We start from the raw sequence: 16,409 nt of genomic DNA on the forward strand, positions 1-16,409 counted from the left end.
TATGCGGTAAAACGGACCTGTTACCGTCAGGTCAGTACGATTACAGAGTTACCACATTTATATAGTTTTAATACAAAAAATATATAACTTTGGAAAAACTAAAAAAATTTTTGTAGGATGATCTGTATTTTATTGATACCATTCCGGGGTGTGTAGGACTTTTTGATCACTTTATGTTCAATTTTTTGGGAGGAGGTGGAGAGATAAAAAAAACCTGCAAATCGGCCATTTTGATGTTTTTTTTCTGTTATGCCATTTGCCACATGCAATAAATATTTTTTTATTTTAACCGTATAGGCATTTTCAGATGCAGCCATACCCATAATGTTTAATGTTTTTGAGTGTTTATTTTTATTTTGGGGAAAAGATGGGGGTGACTTGAATTATATATATTTTTTCTATTTTTAAAACTTTATTATTATTTTTTTAAGTAACCCTAGGTGACCAATCACACAATCATTAGATTGCCATTTGGATTCTGTAATGGATTTTTATTCAATATATCCCAATGCTGTGCTGCCACCTGCAGGCCAGCATTGGGATATACCAGAAATAGCCCTTGTATGGGCTTAGGCTACATGCACACGACCGTATGTGATTTGAGGTCCGCAAATTGCAGATCTGCAAAAAAAAATAAAAAATGGATGACATTCGTATGCCATCCGTTTTTTTGTTTGCGGATCCATTGTAACAATGCCTAAAACGGACAATAATAGGACATGTTCTATTTTTTTTGCGGGGCTACGGAATGGACATATGGATGCGGATAGCACACAGTGTGCTGTCCGCATTTTTTGCGGACCCATTGAAATGAATGGGTCTGCATCTTATCCGCAAAAAAAAAAAAAGGAACGGACCCGGAAACAAACAACGTTTGTGTGCATGTAGCCTTAGGCCTATTACTGCTATGGAACGTTTTCTCCAATCTTAGCATGGGAAATGCATGCTGTTCCGGGAAACACGTGGCTCCTAATTTTAGCACTCTCAGATGCCGTGGTCACATTTGACCATGGCATCAGAGGGGCTAAATGTCTGTGATTGGTGTTATCGCTGATCACAGACATTAGCCTGGGTGTCTGGCGGCTGTGACACTTTATTAGGTATTGCCGCGTCCGTAAAGACCGGCCCTATAAATATATCACATGATCTACCCCGTCCGATAAACACCGCAAAAGAAATAGACTAAAAACTGTTTTTAAAAAAAGCCATTTTTGTCACCTTACATCACAAAAAGTGCAACACCAAGCGATCAAAAAGCTGTCTGCCCCCCAAAATGGTACCAATAAAACCGTCAACTCATCCCGCAAAAAAAAAAAGCCCCTACATAAGATAATCGCCCAAAAAATAAAAACAAAACTATAGCTCTGAGAACATGGAGACACTAAAACATCATTTTTATTTTTGTTTCAAAAATGCAATTACTGTGTTGAAATAATAAAAAAAAAGTATACATATTAGGTATCGCCGCGTCCGTAACAATCAGCTCTACAAAAATATCACATGACCTAACCCCTCAGGTGAAGAGAATAAAAAAATAAAAATAAAAACAGTGCCAAAAAAAGCCATTTTTGTCACCTTACATCACAAAAAGTGCAACACCCAGCGATCAAAAAGGTGTATGCCCCCCCAAAATGGTACCAATCAAGCCGACATCTTATCCCGCAAAAAATGAGCCCCTACCTAAGACAATAGGTCAAAAAATTTAAAGAAATATGTCTCTCAGACTATGGAGACACTAAAACATAATTTATTTTTGTTTTAAAAATGCTATTATTGTGTAAAACTTAAATAAATAAGAAAAAGTATACATATTAGTTATTTCCACGTCCATAACGTCCTGCTCTATAAAAATATCACGGGACCTAACCCCTCAGGTAAACGCTGTAAAAATAAATAAATGAAAACTGTGCCAAAACAACCAATTTTTTTGGTCGCCTTTCCTCATAAAGTGTAACAATGAATAATCAAAAAATCATATGTACCCAAAAATGTTACCAATAAAAACGTGAACTCTTCATGCAAAAAATTAGCGCCTGCACAAGACGATTGGCAGAAAAATAAAAAAAATATGGTGTTCAGAAAATGGAGACACAATAACATATTTTTTTTAAAAATGCTTTATTATGTAAAACTGAAAACAAAGAAAGTAGACATATTTGATATCATTGCGTCCGTAACAACCTGCTCTATAAAAATATGATGATCTACCCTGTCAGATGAATGTTGTAAAAAATAATAAATAAAAACAGTGCCAAAACAGCCATTTCTTGTTACCTTGCCTCACAAAAAAACTTAATATAGAGCGATTAAAAATCATATGTACCCCGTTTGTGTGAACAAGCCCTTTCTCAGTCTCTTTTTTATATCATTATATTTTTTCCTCCGGTCGCTACTAACCATAGAGTAGTCAAGAAAAACTCCTATTTTTGACCCATCTATCAGGAATTTTTCTGGATTTTTCAACTCCCAGCATGCATACTTGCTCTGCTCTTCTAAGAAATATCATTGGAATGAATGGAGCATGCTGGGAATTGTAGTTTCGCAATAGCTGGAGTGCCGAAGGTTGCTGACCCCTGACCTACAGGATTAGCTAATATGGTTGACAGCTGACTCACTGAGTCAGAAAACAGGTAACGCTCCAATAGCTCAGTTACAGTAAGAACCGCAGTTAGTGTGAACTGAGTCCGATAGCAGACATGGTGGTGAGAAGTGGTATTGCAGAGAATTTTGGAGTAAAGGCAGCAGCTTATGATGATGATTGTCAGAGGCCGAAGATGAAGCGTTGTCAGAGACAAGCCAGAGGTCAGAAGCCAGTATCAGATAGTAGCGTGGTACAGAGGATCAGACAGGCTCTGGGTCAGATAGGTCCAGTAGTCGATGCAGACGGCAGGCAAACAGAATGGTCAAACAGGCTGGGTCAAACACAGAAGATCAGAACAGAACACCTTTGCTATTACTGTTACTAACTCAAAGCTCAGGCAACTTCCTGGAAGAGGAATCTGCTATTTACCTTGGAAGCATAAATGACAGGAAGCGGTGCGCGCGTGCCCCTATGGGACACCAGCATGGGATTAAGATGCTGGGGATATGACAGGTGAAACAGCGGGAAGTATGGCAGAAGGCCCAGGCCTAACACCAGATATCTCTTCTGGTTGTATATGTCGAAAGAAGATTCTCGAAAGACACTCTTATGACATCCAGAGAAAAATCACATATATATTCCGCCACTAACTTGACAGTAGAAACTTGCTTAAACTCATTTCTAGGAGGTTCATCTTTGATATCATAACTAAGTTGGGGTAACCAAACCCTTAGAGCTCTAGAAACAGGTACAGCTGCACCGGCTGCCTTGTTGAGTATTGCTGATGAGGCAGTGGAGCTGCCAGAGGGCCACATAACGGCCATTGAAAGGGTGTATCTCATCCAGAGGAGCCTGGGTGAGAACAGAAAAGTCCCGGCAAAGCATGGAAAGGGGGTGTTGTTTGCACCAGGAGTGTGTCACCAAGGGGCCCGGCCTTGGTGAAGTAAAGGCCCTAGATATAGGTGGCCACTAAGCTAGTTGGTGGACACCAAGCTAATTAGCTTAGCCGGCTCCAGCTAGTCCGGGGCGGGCTTTTACTGGGAACATGCAATGTGTTGGGTGGGTGCCTATTCCCCATGCTCCATTCCGGGATTTAAGAATATGCCCATGTCCAGGGATGCTATTTAATCCTGTTGCTAGACTTGGGTGGGGCTCTCAGTCTGAGGAAGGAGCAGGCTGTGCTAAAGCCTGTGGGATCTGGGACCCTCTGACCCTGTGTGGGGTAAGCACTGCAGTGTTTTGGGGAGCTGGGTGGTAGACCCGGATCCTGCTAGAGAGGGATTACACTGTTTAGTCAGTGGCCAGACTGCTGAGGATTTGTTTTGATTTATGTTTTGGGTGCTGTTTGTGCATGAAGACTGCCAAATAAATGCACTGTTTGGACACTAAAGCCTTTGTCTGAAAGAAGTCTGTGAGAATGACCCCCTAATAAAAAGACGATCCCTTACACTGAATACAAATAAGCATGCTTAAAGGCTATGTACACCTTTGGGGGCAATTTTATTTATTATTGCATTATACTCATTTGAGCTAAAAATAATTTTTTGAATTGGTCGTTATTAAGAAATATGGTGTCCTTTTTTCTCTACAGAGCTGAGATGCTGAAGAAGCACCCTTTGGATTTTCTGTCTTTTCCGTCAGACCAGAAGCAGACAGACTCCTTATATGTGGTCTCCTAAACACTCATTGTAGCTTGTTTCTTATCTAACTAATAAGAATGTGGCTTATTGGAAAAATAATTTTTAGACAAAAATGAGTGACATGCAATCATTAAAAAAATTGCCTTAGAAGGTGTACACAGCCTTTAAGTGTTGAATCAGCCTTCTGGTCCATCGCATCACGCAGTAGGGAACAATCCTCAGCTAGAAAGATCTTCTGGACAGTTTTGCAGCTGCTGGATCAACTTTCGCCGGTTCTTCCAATTTTTCTAATTCAGTTTTAAAACGAGAACCAAAATTTTATTTTTTATTTTTTGTCTGAATACTTCCATCTCCTTTACATAATAGCCCTAACCACAGCATGGCTGGGCAACACACATCCTTTCTTCCTGGGAAAGTAAAAAGGCTTTCACAGTTTTGGAATGAGCACAACTTTTTCTATGTTTTCCTGATGTGTTTTACTACTTTAATGAGATGCTTCTCTGAAATTTGTGCCTCTGATTCTGAAGATGACATTTCTGTTTCAGATGATTCTGACACAGAAGAAATGGAAGACACATCAGACTCTCTCTTGCTTTATGAGTCTGAGCATCATGCTTAAACAGAAGGCTTTAATTATTTTTTTCTTTTATGGCTAGACTTCCGAATCCTTTGTCAGAACCGGGATACACGTAATACACAATCGTTTACTTGGCTTATGACTCTTCTTCTGGTATTCCACCTGAGCTATCCCCATATCACAAGTGCAGCAAGCCCGGGAGGGGAGCATAAGAGTAGTACCCTCTGTGGCAGTCCTTAGGCCTCTTTCACACGGGCGAGATTTCCGCGCGGGTGCAATGCGTGAGGTGAACGCATTGCACCCGCACTGAATCCGGACCCATTCATTTCTATGGGGCTGTGCACACGAGCAGTGATTTTCACGCATCACTTGTGCGTTGCATGAAAATCGCAGCATGCTCTATATTCTGAGTTTATCACACAACGCAGGCCCCATAGAAGTGAATGGGGCTGCGTGAAAATCGCAAGCATCCGCAAGATTTTCACGCATGGTTGCTAGGAGATGATCGGGATGGCGACCCGATCATTATATTATTTTCCCTTATAACATGGTTATAAGGGAAAATAATAGCATTCTTAATACAGAATGCTTAGTACAATAGGGCTGGAGGGGTTAAAAAAAAAATAATTTAACTCACCTCATCCACCTGTTTGCGCAGCCCGGCTTCTCTTCTGTCTTCTTCTTTGCTGATCTGTGAGGAAAAGGACCTGTGGTGACGTCACTGTGCTCATCACATGGTCCGTCACATGATCCATCACCATGGTGATGGATCATGTGATGAGCGCAGTGATGTCATCAAAGGTCCTTTACCCAGGTCCTGAAGAAAGAAGAGAAGCCGGGCTGCGTGAACAAGCGGATTAAGGTGAGTTAAATAATTTATTTATTTTTTTTAGCCCCTCCAGCCCTATTGTACTAAGCATTCTGTATTAAGAATGCTATTATTTCCCTTATAACCATGTTATAAGGGAAAATAATTACATCTACACAACCTTGAACCCAAACCTGAACTTCAGTGAAGAAGTTCCGGTCTGGGTACCACATTCAGTTTTTTATCACACGCGTGCAAAACGCATTGCACCCGCGCGATAAAAACTGAACGAAACGCAATCGCGGTCAAAACTGACTGAAATTGCGTACCTACTCGCGCGGGTTTGCCGCAATGCACCTGGGATGCATCCTGAGCCAAAACGTGACGCCCGTGTGAAAGAGGCTTTACTCTTATGGTCTCTGTGCAGTAAAAGGGAATGGAGCACCCTTTCTTCCCCTCCAGACACACCCTGGGTTTGCAGGTTCTCCTTCTTGTTGGTGGTTCAGGATGCCCTAGGTGTCAGTGGGTTTTGGGGGTGCAAGTTTCAGAAAGGTGGCAAAGTGGCATGCCGTGTCAGTGCAGGTGTTGGTGCATGCAATAATGAGGCCGGTTTTAGAGGTAACAGATGAACCAATTTTTTAGCAACTTCAGCAGTTCACAAATACCCATGCTGGCAGAGGTCAGCACAGTTCTTGTCATACACGTGGCATAGGCACCTTTCCCAAGGCTGTGTATATGGGGGGTAGTATAATAGTCCTCTCTCAATTCCTCTCCACATAACCTGCACAATCCTCCTAATTCGGACAATAAGTGCAACCTTTCCATCTCACTCCTTCAATATCTGTATTTCCACGGTACCCTCCGAGGTGTGCAGTCTTTCAAACAGATTGCCAGTCTTTCCTTTTAATATGGTGAGGGACCTGAGGTTTATCACCCCAACCAAGATTCAGGGAAGTCAGTAGCCAAAGTGTATGCACTACCTTCTCTGACAGATACCAGCAATTCTCATTGTATGGATGCTAAGCCGTCTGGTTTATCCAGAAAATCTTTCCCTCAGGGCCTGGCACATATGCAGCGTACTCAAGTTAGGTTTAGAAATGTTCCTGGGTGTTGTAGTGCAATAGACACTAACCTGAGACGGCTGACTCTCTGCAAGGGCAGGTGATGATGAGAAATGTTCGTGACGCCAGTGCCAATTAAACGGTGGCACGCCGTTTGCTGATAGCAGGAATAACTGAGGAACCACGTGATGTTAAAACAGAATTCAAACTTTAGTAGTCATCATTTAGGGACATTGACGGAAGCGCAGTTCCTTTGAAGACAGTTGATTTTCAATACAGTTGATGCAGGCAATATATATATATAGCAAGGTGACTTTAGAGTGTTAAACACAGGACTTGCAGTACAGGCAGCTTGCACTCTATTCCTGACTGATCCTGGAACATAGAAACTCTTCTCCAAGGTCCAATGCCCTAGCTCTGGCGTATATCCTTGGTTTTATCTCTATCAAGTACCTCCTCTGTAGTCTTGAGTACCTCTTGCTTTTCTTGACTTGCCTCTGTCTCTCTCTCAGTTTCCTCAGGCTCTAGAAACTTCTGAACTCTCTCAGTGTCCTCAGGCTGATTAGCTGTGGTGTTCCTGCTTCTGCATATATAAATTCAGGAGGGGAACCTTGTCCTTGGATCTGGAACCCGGTTACAGGGACTGCATTACCCTCTCCTGGTCCACAGGCTTCAGGCCTGGACTTGACTCTGACATAGTCTAATCTCTGGTTAGACTAGACTACAGACTTCAGACTCCAACTACAACTACAACTAACTTTCCTTTCCCTGACTGGGCCTTATATAAACTAGGGCTCCCTAGCTCCCTCTAGTGACTAAGAGCTGGAATGACACCCCTAGCAGGCCTGTACATGCACATTTTACAGCAACAGGGACATACATAGCATTACATTACATTACATTTTATAAAGATGACTTATACCAACTTCCCCATAAATAAGGGGGACGACAGCACACAAGTGACCCTTCTGTAGTGACGGGCATTACAGTCCCCGTACACTACATACCCCACTGCTTTAAGCTGAGTACGACCTCGTACTCCATCAGGGCTCGCCCAACTGGAATCTCTACCTGAAACAGAAAAAGAGACATGCAGGCATACATTTATGTAATTCATCTGCATTTGCATTCATATCAGGTCCAATTGGCAAAGGTGAAGGGTGGTGACAAGGGGCGTCGTTCTCTTCTCTCAGGATAGTGAATGGAACTGGGGCGCTGACCTGGCACAGCGTGACATTAATACCAGGATAGTCCATATGTGCAAATTGTCCTTAATAGAACAGCAAGAAACGGTAAAACAGTATAAAAGTTCTTGGAGGCTCAAAGAACAAATATGAGTCCGTACCCAGGTTACTTTCCTATAAATCACAGAGGCTCTCATGCGGTGGAGTCCATCTCTGGGCACATTCCTTTTAAAAGAGCAAAAATCTCAGAGGCTCAGGTTCTTTTGAGTCTATCTCCGGGCACGGTTCCTTAGTATCAAGTTGCACAATATAAAACAAGTGCTGTAATACCCCTGATCAACCTGAAAAGGGGGTTAAGGGTAAAAGGTGCAACAAAGGAACAGGCACAACTTGGCGTGGGATAGCAAAAGCAGGCAGGAGGTCCTGGAAACAAACTTGGCTTCGTTGACTTTGATATTTCAGTGGTTGACACCCATCACTGAGCCGTGGATGAACTGGCAGCAGCAACAAAGGACCAGAAACATAGGACTCCTGTCCTGGAAGGGTTAAGCTTTCAACATATTTCTTTAGCAAAATAAATCAAAGGCCTAGCAGGCTGATTCACAGTGGCATGTCATAATCACCTGGCTCTGCTGGCAAATATGGCCTGTAGTAGTCCTCTACAGGAGGATGTGCCCACATCACAGTGTTAGGGGGCAGCTGCAAAGTGAAGGGACCCCTAATAGGTATTGGCCCCATAGGCCTAGGGGTAAACACTCTTGTGGGTTGTGCTGCATTGGGTACCGCCGCCGCAAGCGGTCCGGTGGGCTCTGTGCAGCAATTCACAGGAATAGTGGGTCTTCTTTGGGGCCTGGACGGAGCAGTGTTAGCAGACGGTGGTTTACGGGTGGTGACAGGCACCCTTACCTCGTCTCCTTTAGGCGGCGTCTGGATCCTGGCGGTGGCAATCTTTCGCAGCTCCCGCAACTTTTCCTCCAGCCGGACGATCTGGTCACCTATACTCTCAGTGTCCGAATCGCTGTCCTCTGCTGGCGCCACCGGCGCAGGTACAGTACATGATGCGTCGGACGCGGCCGCTGCAGGCTCCGGTGGCGCATCTGGTCTCCGACCTTTACGGATATTTTCCAGGGTAACGCGGAGTCCTTTTAAATTTTCCAGGTCTTGGATGGTCTTCTCCCGGCGAGGCAGCTCGGGGGAAGGATAGGGGCTCACCTATTTTTCCAACACGGTTGACTGCCAGAAGACATTAGGCCCAATGAAGGAGCCTCGCTCCTGGAAGGCGTGGTGGGCCTGTTCTGGAGAGCGTTCAGGTTCCCGCTCGCAGCCAGAGTAGTCTTCTTCTGCCTCCCAGTCCTCAGGTTCTCGCTTGGGACGGGTCACAGCAGTCGCATATGGGCCTCTCAGGCTCTCGGCAGGGGTGAACTCCACCTCCTCTCCCTCTCGGAGGCTATGCTGATACGAAGGGAGGTAGTCTCTCTTAACAGATCTCCTGTTGACGTATAAGTCTCTGCCAGTTAGGTAGTCTTGTATGAACCCGTAGCCATGGGTTTTGTCAAAGGACACCACCAACCCCTTTCTCCTTTCCAGGCGGGGTTGGGTGTTGGTGTGTCGTTCATGGATAGTCTTGGTCAGTTCCTCATAATATATTTTAGTCTTTGTATTCCGCTTTATAGCGGCCTCCCGGATCTCTGCCATTAGTGAGGACCACTTGAAAGAGGGCTGAAAGAAGTCTCTCCAAGAGCCATAGCAGGGCTCTGGTTCTTTCTCCCGTGGCGGGCAGGCGGGTTTCTCCGGTCCCGGAGAGTAGGCCGGTGGAGCCTCCTCAGGCTCTACACCAACATGATCCATTTTCGGTATTTCAGGCGCGGACGTGGCAGCAAAGCAGTGCTCACTCTCCAACATGCTCGATCCTTCTCTGGAGAGCGACAGGGTGGCGCCAATAAGATCAGCCAGATCCTCCCATTGCACTGGGAGGCCGCCCCCCAGGTATTCCAGTATGGGGAAGGCGGAGTCCATGCTGGCAGACATGCAAATGTCCAGATAAGCAGTGGCGCCTGACCTTGAACCTTTTCCCGCTTTTTCATCAAAAAGGCGCCAACTTTTCCCGCATTTTCGGGATGAAGATGACGCAGCAGTAAATTCAGCAAGCTCAGCGGCCATCTTTAGCAAAATCCGCTGTCTATTCACTGACAGCAAGCAGGCTGATAAAAAGTCCATAAAACCACACTCCGGTGTGGCGATTTTCTTCCTCTTGATAGCGCAACACTGCACAGCGCTTTTTAGCGGTTTTAGGCACACTTTGGGTATGTTTTTCAGTCCACAAAGTCCACTTTAATAAAACAGGCAATTTGTCACTTTGGTCACAGGGCAACTGTATAAGGCACAAAGTTCACGCTTCTTGCACTAGAAAGCGTGCGTATCCTGTTCGTGACGCCAAAAGAGAAGGTGCAGCGTACTCAAGTTAGGTTTAGAAATGTTCCTGGGTGTTGTAGTGCAATAGACACTAACCTGAGACGGCTGACTCTCTGCAAGGGCAGGTGATGATGAGAAATGTTCGTGACGCCAGTGCCAATTAAACGGTGGCACGCCGTTTGCTGATAGCAGGAATAACTGAGGAACCACGTGATGTTAAAACAGAATTCAAACTTTAGTAGTCATCATTTAGGGACATTGACGGAAGCGCAGTTCCTTTGAAGACAGTTGATTTTCAATACAGTTGATGCAGGCAATATATGTATAGCAAGGTGACTTTAGAGTGTTAAACACAGGACTTGCAGTACAGGCAGCTTGCACTCTATTCCTGACTGATCCTGGAACATAGAAACTCTTCTCCAAGGTCCAATGCCCTGGCGTATATCCTTGGTTTTATCTCTATAAAGTACCTCCTCTGTAGTCTTGAGTACCTCTTGCTTTTCTTGACTTGCCTCTGTCTCTCTCAGTGTTCTCAGGCTGATTAGCTGTGGTGTTCCTGCTTCTGCATATATAAATTCAGGAGGGGAACCTTTTCCTTGGATCTGGAACCCAGTTACAGGGACTGCATTACCCTCTCCTGGTCCACAGGCTTCAGGCCTGGACTTGACTCTGACATAGTCTAATCTCTGGTTAGACTAGACTACAGACTTCAGACTCCAACTACAACTACAACTAACTTTCCTTTCCCTGACTGGGCCTTATATAAACTAGGGCTCTCTAGCTCCCTCTAGTGACTAAGAGCTGGAATGACACCCCTAGCAGGCCTGTACATGCACATTTTACAGCAACAGGGACATACATAGCATTACATTACATTACATTTTATAAAGATGACTTATACCAACTTCCCCATAAATAAGGGGGACGACAGCACACAAGTGACCCTTCTGTAGTGACGGGCATTACAGTCCCCGTACACTACACATATACTGTCAATTTGCTGGCTGGCCAAGGCTCACAGGGCTAGAGTATTCCAGTGTAGTTCTCCTGCTGCTCACACACATACAGCCAGTGGCGACTCTAGGATCAATATATAGGGGGGGGGGGGGGGGGCACAGAATATACACAGTCAAAAATGGGGGGGCACTAATAATTTTCACCAGGTAATCATACTACTCAAAAATACTAAAGCAGCCGCTTCCCCTGCAGCTACGCCCCTGGCACCGGAGTAATATAATTAAGGGGTATCAGGGTACTTTGGTTGTAATATAACCGAGGAGGGCTATCAGACATTATAAAGGGGTAATATAGCTTACATTACCCCTGTATTACGTCCCTGATAGGATAGAACTCCTTAGTTATGCTGCCCCTGTATAATGCACACTGATACCCCTTAGTTATATTATATAAGGGCCCTTTCACACTTGCGGCAGGACAGATCCGACATGCTGTTCACCATGTCGGATCCGTCCTTCCACTATTTCGCTGTGCCGCCGGACCGCCGCTCCGTCCCCATTGACTATAATGGGGACGGGGGCGGAGCTCCGGCTCAGCACGGCGGTGCACGGCGAAAGCCGCCGGACTAAAAAGTCGGACATGCATGTCGGATCCGTCCTGCCGCAAGTGTGAAAGGGCCCTAAGGGATATCAGGGTACATTACACAGGGGTAATATAACTGAGGGTTATCAGGGTACATTATACAGGGGTAATGTAAGCTATATTAACACCGTATAATGCCTGATAGGCCTCCTGAGTTATATTACACCTGTATAATAATGTACCCTGATACCCCTTAGTTATATGACCCCGCTGAGATCATATAACTAAGGGGTATCCGGGTACATAATTATACAAGGGTAATATAACTCAGGAGGCCTATCAGGCATTATACGGTGGTAATATAAGTTATATTACCCCCTGTATAATGTACCCTGATTACCCTCAGTTATATAACTGAGGGGTATCAGGGGACATTATGGGTAATATTATAACTAAGGGGTATAAGGGTACATTATACAAGGGTAATATAACTGAGGAGGACTCAGTGCTATCAGGGGACATTATACAGGGGTCCTTAGTTATATTACCCCTGTATAATGTACCAATTATACCCTAAGTTATAGGGGTAACCGTATCATCAGGGACAGGTTGAGGAGGGGCTGGGCGCAAACCAAGCAGGAGGGAGGGCAGGCCATGAGGCGAGGTACTAGGTAGTGGGGGTATAGGGGTACATACTTTTTTTAAAAACTTTTTAGCAATAGCAGGAGCAGACAGAACTCAGAACATGAAGGCAAGGCACTCACTGGCAGGCGGCAGTCAGTTTGCGCGGTCGGGCAGGCACGCAGCAGCGCAGCTTTACGTGTTGACGACCGTGACGTCAAGTTGTCAACTCGTATCTGCGGCTGCCACACTCCCAGCCTGCGCCCTGCACGAGTCCGAACGCGGCCCCCACCACGGCACCACCCCATCTGTCATGTGACTCTCAGACGACGGACTGACTGTATGTATCTATCTGTGTGTTCTCAGTCAGTCAGTCACAGTCAGTCAGTGGTGCGGGCGGCTGGTGCAGCAGCAGCGATTAGCGAATCAGCGGGGGGCACCCGGGGGGGCAAGGAATGACCTGGGGGGGGGCAATTGTCCCCCTGTAGCAACGCCACTGCATACAGCCTACTCACAACTGAACACCTTCCCAACTACAGGGGGTGGGACCAGCCATCATGCAGAAACTATCTCTAGGGATGATAAATGAAGCCCTTCCCCTATATATAGCCTTTAGGAAAAAACATAAGCTAAGTGTCAGTAGTCACCTTAAAGGTGTTATGCCATGATTGATATAAAATATGAAAATCAGGCATCATATAGTACATGACAATCTCTTCCTAATAAAGCTAGAACCAGCCCTGTACCTCCCATGGATCCAGAGATCTCCCCATTCATTGCTCTATCTGTTCTGCAAGATTTATTCCAGGCTGGCAGCTCAGGGGCCGAGTCCTTTCTCAGGAGGCCCTTCGGCAGTCGCTTTTCTTTCTTGTAACTCTTACAGCTTCTATCAAAACATATGGCTGGTGGCAGTTGAAGATTATAACTGAATGCGTGCGACCACTCAGTGGACAAGAAATAAGGAAAAGAACAAACAGCAGGTGGCGCTATACAGATACATTTTATTGAATAACTCAGTGGCTATGCTAAATTTGTAATTACATGCAATTACAAAAGTATTCAGATCCAGGTGCTAGTTTGAAAAATGCTGAAAATTTTTCATGGCACAACCCTTTTAATGGTTCCGGGGTCCAGCTACCAGGCACAAAGAGCAAATGACCCTTGGCCTATAAATACGCTAATGCACGTACCACCAGCACCACCAGAATTTCCGTCATAAGCATCATAACCACAATAGGGCAATTAAAAACAGCGTTGAAGGTTAAAAAACAAAACAAAAAAAAAAAGCAGGAAAGACATACAGGGTGAGTCAAAAGTCTTAGGACACCCTTTTATTTCAGAAGCGAAAAGGAAAATGAAATATCTGAATACCTCAGCAAGTAATGGGTGAGGGGGCCTATCTATTAGGCTATGTCCGGAACATGGCCGCCATCTTGAAAGCCATATTGGATCAAGGGCAAATTTTTTCAATGGGAAGAGGGTCATGTAGCATATTAACCCTTTCAGGATCCTACCATGTTTCACCTTAAGGACCAGGCCGTTTTTTTTTAAATTTCACTTAAGTGTCACTTTATGTGGTAATAACTTTGGAACGCTTTTACTTATCCAAGCCATTCTGGGATTGTTTTCTCGTGAAACATTGTACATCATGATAGTGGAAAATTTCAGTCAAAATATTTCATTTTTATTAATAAAAAAATCCCAAATTTGCCAAAAAAATTGAAATTCTCTACTTTTAAAACAAAATAATGATACCTCATAAAATAGTTATTACTTTACATTTCCTTCATGTTTAGAAGGCTTAGAAGTTTAGAAGCAAATCTTAAAATTTTTAAGAAAATTTCCAAAACCTACTTTTTTAAAGGACCAGTTCAGGTCTGAAGTCACTTTGTGAGGGTTACATAATAGAATCCATCCATAAATGACCCCATTTTGGAAACTACACCCCTCAAGGTATTCAAAACTCATTTTACAAACTTTGTTAACCCTTTAGGTGTTCCACAAGAATTAAAGGAAAATGTAGATGAAATTTCAGAATTTCACTTTTTGGGCAGATTTTCCATTTCAATACATATTTCTTCCTGTAACAAAGCAAGGGTTAACAGCCAAACAAAACTCAATATTTATTACCCTGATTCTGTCGTTTACAGAAACACCCCATATGTGGTCATAAACTGCTGTACGGGCACAGAAGGAAAGGAATGGCATGTGGTTTTTGGGGGGCAGATTTCACAAGGATAATTTAAGTTGCCATGTCCCATTTAAAGCCCCCCTGATGCACCCCTAGAGTAGAAACTCCAAAAAAGTGACCCCATTTTGGAAACTACGGGATAAGGTTTTATTGATACATATGATTTTTGATTGCCCTATATTACGCTTTTTGTGAGGTAAGGTAATAAACAATTGGCTGTTCTGGCATCGTTTTTGTTTTTTACATTGTTTATCTCACGTCAGATCATGTGCTATTTTTATAGAGCAGATTGTTACGGCTGCGACAATATCAAATATGGCTACTTTTATTCTTTGTTTGTTTCAGTTTTACATACTAAAGCATTTTTGAAAAAAAAAGGATTTTTTTAGTGTCTCCATATTCTGAGAGCCATGGTGTTTTTTATTTTTTGGGCGATTGTTTGATTTTTTGCGGGATGAGGTGACGGTTTGATTGGTACTATCTTGGGGTGCATATGGCTTTTTGATCCCTTGGTATTACATTTTTTGTTATGTTAGGTGCCAAAAAATTGCATTTTTGGCCCTTTTTTCTATATTTTTTATACGGTGTTCACCTGAGGGGTTAGGTCATGTGATATTTTGATAGAGCAGGTTGTTACGGAAGCGACATGTCTACTTTTTCATTATTTTCACTTTAACACAATAAAAGCATTTTTGAAACAAAAAAATCATGCTTTAGTGTCTCCATATTCTGAAAGCCATATTTTTAATTTTTTTGGGCCGATTGTCTTAGGCTACTTTCACACTTGCGGCAGAGAGATCCGGCAAGCAGTTCCGTCGCCGGAACTGCCTGCCGGATCAGGCAAAATGTATGCTAACTGATGGCATTAGTAAGACTGATCAGGATCCTGATCAGTCTTAAAAATGCCTGATCAGTCGAAAAAATGCATTGAAATGCCGGATCCGTCTTTCCGGTGTCATCCCGGCAAAAACGGATCCGGCATTTATTTTTTCACCTTTTTTTCAGTCTGCGCATGCGCATACCGGAAGGACGGATTCGGCATTCCGGTATTCTGAATGCCGGATCCGGCACTAATACATTCCTATGGGAAAAAATGCCGGATCCGTCATTCAGGCAAGACTTCAGTTTTTTTAGCCGGAGATAAAACCGTAGCATGCTGCGGTTTTCTCTTTTGCCTGATCAGTCAAAACAACTGAACTGAAGACATCCTGATGCAAACTGAACGGATTACTCTCCATTCAGAATGCATGGGGATAAAACTGATCAGTTCTTTTCCGGTATAGAGCCCCTGTGACGGAACTCTATGCCGGAAAAGAAAAACGCAAGTGTGAAAGTACCCTTAGGGTCTCAGTTTTTTGAGGGATAAGATGGCGGTTTGATTGGTGCTATTTTGGGGCACATATGACTATTCACTTGGTATTACATTTTTTGTGATGAAAGGTGATAAAAAAATAAAATAAAAAAAAATTATTTCTCGTGCATGGCATTGGGGGACACAGCACCATGGGGACACAGCACCATGGGTATATGTCCAACTACCACTAGGAGGCACTAGACACAAAAAATGTTGGCTCCTCCCCGTTGGGCTATACCCTCTCCACAGGCACAAGGCTATTCAGTTTTTGTCTAGTGTCCGTAGGAGGCAGACCTGTCCTGCTTTTTTTTGCAGGTCCTGCTGTTTATTTTTTATTTTATTTTATTTTTTCTCTCTTCTGCAGGTCTCGGTGATCTCCACCGTTATACCTGCTGCAGGCTGGGGCTCCATCGTGTTCCACTTTAGTTGCCCCCCCTGCGG

Source organism: Bufo bufo, chromosome 3 (genome assembly GCF_905171765.1).
Source record: "Bufo bufo chromosome 3, aBufBuf1.1, whole genome shotgun sequence".
In the NCBI taxonomy this organism is placed as follows: domain Eukaryota; kingdom Metazoa; phylum Chordata; class Amphibia; order Anura; family Bufonidae; genus Bufo; species Bufo bufo.